The sequence below is a fragment of the Arachis ipaensis genome, chromosome B8 (genome assembly GCF_059453495.1).
Source record: "Arachis ipaensis isolate K30076 ecotype BB chromosome B8, ASM5945349v1, whole genome shotgun sequence".
In the NCBI taxonomy this organism is placed as follows: Eukaryota; Viridiplantae; Streptophyta; class Magnoliopsida; order Fabales; family Fabaceae; genus Arachis; species Arachis ipaensis.
In genome coordinates, this window is record NC_142443.1 from 87,636,559 (window position 1) to 87,644,761 (window position 8,203).

Sequence of the window (8,203 nt, forward strand, 5' to 3'; positions counted from 1 at the left end):
AATCACTAACTCTTTTTCAAAAATTATTTTCGAAAATTCCTCCTCTCCCATCTTATTCTATTTATTTATTCATCTACTAACATCTCATCTCACATCTCAACCCTCCTCACAGTTGTGTTTCTTCCATTATATTACATTCTTTGTCTCCCCCTCTTCTTCTACTCACACAGAGATCCCTATACTGTGGTATAAAGGTTCTCTATTATTATTATTATTATTTTTTCTGTGCCCTCTTCTTTGTCATATGAGCAGGAGCAAGGACAAGAATATTCTTGTTGAAGCAGATCCGGAACCTGAAAGGACTCTGAAAAGGAAACTAAGAGAAGCTAAAATACAACAATCCAGAGATAACCTTTCAGAAATTTTCGAACAGGAAGAGGAGATGGCAGCCGAAAATAATAATAATGTAAGGAAGATGCTTGGTGACTTTACTGCACCTAATTCCAATTTACATGGAAGAAGCATCTCCATTCCTGCCATTGGAGCAAACAACTTTGAGCTGAAACCTCAATTAGTTTCTCTAATGCAGCAGAACTGCAAGTTTCATGGACTTCCATCTGAAGATCCTTTTCAGTTCTTAACTGAATTCTTGAAGATATGTGATACTGTTAAGACTAATGGAGTAGATCCTGAAGTCTACAGGCTCATGCTTTTCCCTTTTGCTGTAAGAGACAGAGCTAGATTATGGTTGGATTCTCAACCCAAAGACAGTCTGAACTCTTGGGATAAGCTGGTCACGGCTTTCTTAGCCAAGTACTTTCCTCCTCAAAAGCTGAGCAAGCTTAGAGCTGATGTTCAAACCTTCAGACAGAAAGATGGTGAATCCCTCTATGAAGCTTGGGAAAGATACAAACAGCTGACCAAAAAGTGTCCTTCTGACATACTTTCAGAATGGACCATCCTGGATATATTCTATGATGGTTTATCTGAGCTATCAAAGATGTCACTGGACACTTCTGCAAGTGGATCCATTCACCTAAAGAAAATGCCTGCAGAAGCTCAAGAACTCATTGACATGGTTGCTAATAACCAGTTCATGTACACTTCTGAAAGGAATCCTGTGAGCAATGGGACGCCTATGAAGAAGGGAGTTCTTGAAGTTGATACTCTGAATGCCATATTGGCTCAGAATAAAATATTGACTCAGCAAGTCAATATGATCTCTCAGAGTCTGCATGGAATGCAAGCTGCATCCAACAGTACTCAAGAGGCATCTTCTGAAGAAGAAGCTTACGATCCTGAAAACCCTGCAATAGCAGAGGTAAATTATTTAGGTGAACCTTATGGAAACACCGATAACTCATCATGGAGAAATCATCCAAATTTCTCATGGAAGGATCAAAAGCCTCAACAAGGCTTTAATAATGGTGGAAGAAACATGTTTAGCAATAATAAACCTTTTCCATCATCCACTCAGCAATAGACAGAAAACTCTGAACAAAACACTTCTAATTTGGCAAACTTAGTCTCTGATCTGTCTAAGGCCACTGTAAGTTTCATGAATGAAACAAGATCTTTCATTAGAAATCTGGAAGCACAAGTGGGCCAGCTGAGTAAAAGGATCACTGAAATCCCTCCCAGTACTCTCCCAAGCAATACAGAAGAGAACCCAAAAGGAGAGTGCAAGGCCATTGACATAAGCACCATGGCCGAACCTACAAGGGGAGTGGAGGATGTGAATCCCAAGGAGGAAGACCTCCTGGGACGGCCAGTGATCAATAAGAAGCTTCCCTCTGAGGAACCAAAGGACTCTGAGGCTCATCTAGAGACCATAGAGATTCCATTGAACCTCCTTATGCCCTTCATGAGCTCTGATGAGTATTCCTCTTCTGAAGAGAATGAGGATGTTACTGAAGAGCAAACCGCCAAGTTTCTTAGTGCAATCATGAAGCTGAATGCCAAACTATTTGGCATTGACACTTGGGAAGTTGAACCTCCCTTGTTCATCAATGAACTAAGTGATCTGGATCAACTGACATTGCCTCAGAAGAGACAGGATCCTGGAAAGTTCATAATACCCTGTACCATAGGCACCATGATCTTTAAGGCTCTGTGTGACCTTGGTTCAGGAATAAACCTCATGCCCCTCTCTGTAATAGAGAAACTGGGAATCTATGGGGTGCAAGCTGCTAAAATCTCGTTAGAGATGGCAGACAGTTCAAGAAAACAGGCTTATGGACAAGTAGAGGACGTGTTAGTAAAGGTTGAAGGCTTTTACATCCCTGTTGATTTCATAGTCCTGGATACTGGAAAGGAAGAGGATGAATCCATCATCCTAGGAAGACCTTTCCTGGCCACAGCAAGAGCTGTGATTGATGTTGACAGAGGTGAAATAGTCCTTCAATGGAATGAGGACTCCCTTGTGTTTAAAACTCAAGGATCTCCCTCTGCAACCATGGAGAGAAAGCAGAAAAAGCTTCTCTCAAAGCAGAGTCAACCAGAGCCCCCACAGTCAAACTCTAAGTTTGGTGTTGGGAGGCCACAACCAAACTCTAAGTTTGGTGTTGAACTCCCATATCCAAACTCTAAGTTTGGTGTTGGAGAGTTTCAACAATGCTCTGAACATCTGTGAGGCTCCATGAGAGCACACTGTCAAGCTATTGACATTAAAGAAGCGCTTGTTGGGAGGCAACCCAATTTTTATTTATCTAACTATATTTTTCTTAGTTATATGTCTTTGTAGGTTCATGATCATGTTGAGTCACAAAATAAATATAAAAATTGAAAACGGAATCAAAAACAGCAGAAGAAAAATCACACCCTGGAGGAGCATCTGTCTGGCGTTCAGCGCCAGAACAGAGCATGGTTCTGGCGTTGAACGCCCAAAATGCGCAGCTTCTGGGCGCTGAACGCCAGAACAGGCATGATTCTGGCATTCAACACCAGAAATGGCACACAAATGGGCGTTGAACGCCCAAAATGGCCACCAACCTGGCGCTGAACGCCCAGAGTTGGGTGCAAAGGCATTTTTACATGCCTAATGGGTGCAGGGATGTAAATCCTTGAACACCTCAGGATCTGTGGACCCCACAGGATCCACTCAGGATCTGTGGACCCCACAGGATCCCACCTACCTCCACTTACTTCTTCTCACCACTCTCTTTCACACAACCCCATAAACACTCTTCCCCAAAAATCCTTCACCAATCACCTCAAACTCTCTTCCCCATCACCTTTCCACCACTCACATCCATCCACTCTTCCCCATAAACCTACCTCATAAACTCCACCTACCTTCAAAAATTCAAAACCAATTTCCCAACCAAACCCACCCATATGGCCGAACCTTAACCCCCTCTCCCTTCCCTATATAAAGCCCTCCATTCTTCATCAAATTCACACAACACACCCCTCTACACCCCTCTTGGCCGAAACCACATCTCCCTCTCCCTCTCCATATTTCTTCTTCTTCTTCATCTATTCTTTCTTTTATTGCTCGAGGGCGAGCAAGATTCTAAGTTTGGTGTGGTAAAAGCATAAGCTTTTTGTTTTTCCATTACCATTGATGGCACCTAAGACCGGAGAATCCTCTAGAAAGGGGAAAGGGAAGACAAAAGCTTCCACCTCCAAGTCATGGGAGATGGAAAGGTTCATCTCCAAAGCCCATCAAGACCACTTCTATGATGTTGTGGCCAAGAAGAAGGTGATCCCCGAGGGGCCTTTCAAACTCAAAAGAAATGAGTATCCGGAGATCCGACATGAAATTTAAAGAAGAGGTTGGGAAGTTCTAACAAATCCCATCCAACAAGTCGGCATCCTAATGGTTCAAGAGTTCTATGCTAATGCATGGATCACCAAGAACCATGATCAAAGTAAGAACCCGGATACAAAGAACTATGTTACAATGGTTCAGGGGAAATACTTAGATTTTAGTCCATAGAATGTGAGGTTGGCGTTTAACTTGCCCATGATGCAAGGAGATGAACGCCCCTACACTAGAAGGGTCAACTTTAATCAAAGGTTGGACCAAGTCCTTATGGACATATGCGTAGAAGGAGCTCAATGGAAGATTGACTCCAAAGGCAAGCCGGTTCAACTAAGAAGATTGGACCTCAAGCCTATAGCTAGAGGATGGTTGGAGCTCATTCAATGCTCAATCATTCCCACTAGCAACCGGTCTGAAGTTACTATAGACCGGGCCATCATGATCCATAGCATCATGATTGGAGAAGAGGTGGAAGTTCATGAGATTATACCTCAAGAACTCTACAAGGTGGCTGACAAGTCTTCCACTATGGCAAGGTTAGCCTTTCCTCACCTCATTTGCCACCTATGCAATTCGGCTGGGATTGACATAGAGGGAGACATCCTCATCAAAGAGGACAAGCCCATCACTAAGAAGAAGATGGAGCAAGCAAGAGAGCCCATTCATGGAGCTCAAGAGGCGTATGAAGCTCATCACCATGAGATCCCAGAGATGCCTCAAATGCACTTTCCTCCACAAAACTATTGGGAGCAAATCAACACCTCCCTAGGAGAATTGAGTTCCAATATGGGACAACTAAGGGTGGAACATCAAGAGCACTCCATCATGCTTCATGAAATAAGAGAAGATCAAAAAGCAATGAGGGAGGAGCAACAAAGACAAGGAAGAGACATAGAAGAGCTCAAAGACATCATTGATTCCTCAAGAAGGAAACGCCACCATCACTAAGGTGGATTCATTCCTTGTTCTTGTTTCTTCTATTTTTCGTTTCTATGATTATGTACTTATCTGTGTTTGTGTCTTCATTACATGATCATTAGTAGTTAGTAACTTTGTCTTAAAGTTATAAATATCCTATGAATCCATCACCTCTCTTAAATGAAAAATGTTTTAATTCAAAAGAACAAGAAGTACATGAGTTTCGAATTTATCCTTGAACTTAGCTTAATTATATTGATGTGGTGACAATGTTTCTTGTTTTCTGAATGTATGCTTGAACAGTGCATATGTCTTTTGAAGTTGTTGTTTAAGAATGTTAAATATGTTGGATCTTGAAAGAATGATGACTAGGAGACATGTTATTTGATAATCTGAAAAATCATAAAAATGATTCTTGAAGCAAGAAAAAGCAGCAAAGAACAAAGCTTGCAGAAAAAAAAAATAGGCGAAAAAAAATAGAAATAAAAAGAAAAAGCAAGCAGAAAAAGCCAAAGCTCTTAAAACCAAGAGGCAAGAGCAAAAAGCCAATAACCCTTAAAACCAAAAGGCAAGGGCAAATAAAAAGGATCCCAAGGCTTTCAGCATCAGTGGATAGGAGGGCCTAAAGGAATAAAATCCTAGCCTAAGCGGCTAAATCAAGCTGTCCCTAACCATGTGCTTGTGGCGTGAAGGTGTCAAGTGAAAACTTGAGACTGAGCGGTTAAAGTCAAGGTCCAAAGCAAAAAAAAGAGTGTGCTTAAGAACCCTGGACACCTCTAATTGGGGACTTTAGCAAAGCTGAGTCACAATCTGAAAAGGTTCACCCAATTATGTGTCTGTGGCATTTATGTATCTGGTGGTAATACTGGAAAATAAAGTGCTTAGGGCCACGGCCAAGACTCATAAAAAGCTGTGTTCAAGAATCATCATACTGAACTAGGAGAATCAATAACACTATCTGAACTCTGAGTTCCTATAGATGCCAATCATTCTGAACTTCAATGGATAGAGTGAGATGCCAAAACTATTCAAGAGGCAAAAAGCTACAAGTCCCGCTCATTTGATTGAAGCTATGTTTCATTGATAGTTTGGAATTTATAGTATATTCTCTTCTTTTTATCCTATTTGATTTTCAGTTGCTTGGGGACAAGCAACAATTTAAGTTTGGTGTTGTGATGAGCGGATAATTTATACGCTTTTTGACATTATTTTTAGTATGTTTTTAGTAGGATCTAGTTACTTTTAGGGATGTTTTCATTAGTTTTTATGTTAAATTCACATTTCTGGACTTTACTATGAGTTTGTGTATTTTTCTGTGATTTCAGGTATTTTCTGGCTGAAATTGAGGGACTTGAGCAGAAATCAAATTCAGAGGTTGAAGAAGGACTGCTGATGCTGTTGGATTCTGACCTCCCTGCACTCAAAGTGGATTTTCTGGAGCTACAAAACTCGAAATGGCGCGCTTCTAATTGCGTTGGAAAGTCGACATCCAGGGCTTTCCAGCAATATATAATAGTCCATACATTGGCCAAGAATATACGACGTAAACTGGCGTTCAACGCCAGCTTTCTGCCCAAATCTGGCGTCCAGCGCCAGAAAAGGAGCCAAAACCAGAGTTGAACGCCCAAACTGGCACGAAAACTGGCGTTCAACTCCAAGAAGGACCTCTACACATGCAACACTCAAGCTCAGCCCAAGCACACACCAAGTGGGCCCCAGAAGTGGATTTATGCATCAATTACTTACTCATGTAAACCCTAGTAGCTAGTTTATTATAAATAGGACATTTTACTAGTCCTTTTGACCATCCTGGATCCTGGATTGTATTTTGATCCTGTGATCACGTTTTGGGGGCTGGCCATCTCGGCCATGCCTGGACCTTTCACTTATGTATTTTCAACGGTAGAGTTTTTACACTCCATAGATTAAGGTGTGGAGCTTTGCTATTCCTCAAAGATTAATGCAAAGTACTACTGTTTTCTATCCAATTCATCTTATTTCGCTTCTAAGATATCTATTCGCACCCAAGAACGTGATGAAGGTGATGATTATGTGTGACGCTCATCACCATTCTCCCCTATGAGCACGTGCCTGACAAACACTTCTATTCTACATGAAATAAGCTAGAATGAATATCTCTTAGATCTCCTAACCGGAATCTTCGTGGTGTAAGCTAGAATGATGGCGGCATTCAAGAGAATCCGGAAAGTCTAAACCTTGTCTGTGGTATTCCGAGTAGGATTCAATGATTGAATGACTGTGACGAGCTTCAAACTCGCGATTGTTGGGCGTTAGTGACAGACGCAAAAGGAGGGTGAATCCTATTCCAGCATGATCGAGAACCGATAGATGATTAGCCGTGCTGTGACAGAGCATGTGAGCATATTTTTCACTGAGAGGAGGGGATGTAGCCACTGACAACGGTGATGCCCTTGCATAAAGCCAGCCATGGAAAGGAGTAAGACTGATTGGATGAAGATAGTAGGAAAGCAGAGGTTCAGAGGAACGAAAAGCATCTCCATTCGCTTATCTGAAATTCCTATCAATGATTTACATAAGTACCTCTATCCCTATTCTATTATTTATTATTCGAAAACATCATTATCAATTCATATCTGCCTGACTGAGATTTGTAAGGTGACCATAGCTTGCTTCATACCAACAATCTCCGTGGGATTCGACCCTTACTCACGTAAGGTATTACTTGGACGACCCAGTGCACTTGCTGGTTAGTTGTATCAAAGTTGTGAACCATGGTATTGGCACCATGTTCTTGGCGCCATTGTCAGGGAAAGAAAGAGCCATGAATTTTACATAATTAAAGTGTAATCACGATTACGCGTACCAAGTTGCTCACGTTGCCAGGGATTGTTCGAGCCTGGACATCACAATTTCGTGCACCAGAGCTGATCCAAAAAAGGACAGTTACAGGGTGGCGTATGTGCATTGATTACCGAAGACTCAATGACGCCACCAGGAAAGATCACTTTCCTTTACCCTTCATTGACCAAATGCTAGAAAGACTGGCAAGTCATGCTTTTTACTATTTCCTAGATTGATATTCCAGGTATAATCAAATAGTAGTAGATCCACGAGATCAAGAGAAGACAACATTCACTTGTCCATTTGGCGTGTTCGCCTATTGATGATCGGATAATTTATACGCTTTTTGGCATTGTTTTTACATAGTTTTCAGTATGATTTGATTAGTTTTTAGTATATTTTTATTAGTTTTTAAATAAAAATCATATTTCTGGATGTTACTATGAGTTTGTGTGCTTTTTCTATGATTTTAGGTAATTTCTGGCTGAAATTGAGGGACTTGAGCAAAAATCAGATTCAGAGGTTGAAGAAGGACTGCAGATGCTGCTGGATTCTGACCTCCCTGCACTCAAAGTTGATTTATGGAGCTACAGAACTCCAAATGGTGCGCTCTTAATTGAGTTGGAAAGTAGACATCCAGGGCTTTCCAGCAATATATAATAGTCCATACTTTGCCTGGGTTTAGACGACGCAAACTGGCGTTTAACGCCAGTTCCATGTTGCATTCTGGAGTTAAACACCAGAAATAGGTTGCAA

At 41.4% G+C, this 8,203-nt stretch overlaps 1 non-coding gene across 1 annotated transcript; it reads right to left on the reverse strand.

The window, feature by feature from the left end:
- Positions 1–778: 778 nt before the first annotated feature.
- On the reverse strand, positions 779–882 carry LOC148548735 (small nucleolar RNA R71). Its single transcript, XR_015897942.1, has one exon. It is a non-coding gene; the product is annotated as a small nucleolar RNA R71 (small nucleolar RNA).
- Between the last annotated feature and the right edge of the window lie 7,321 nt (positions 883–8,203).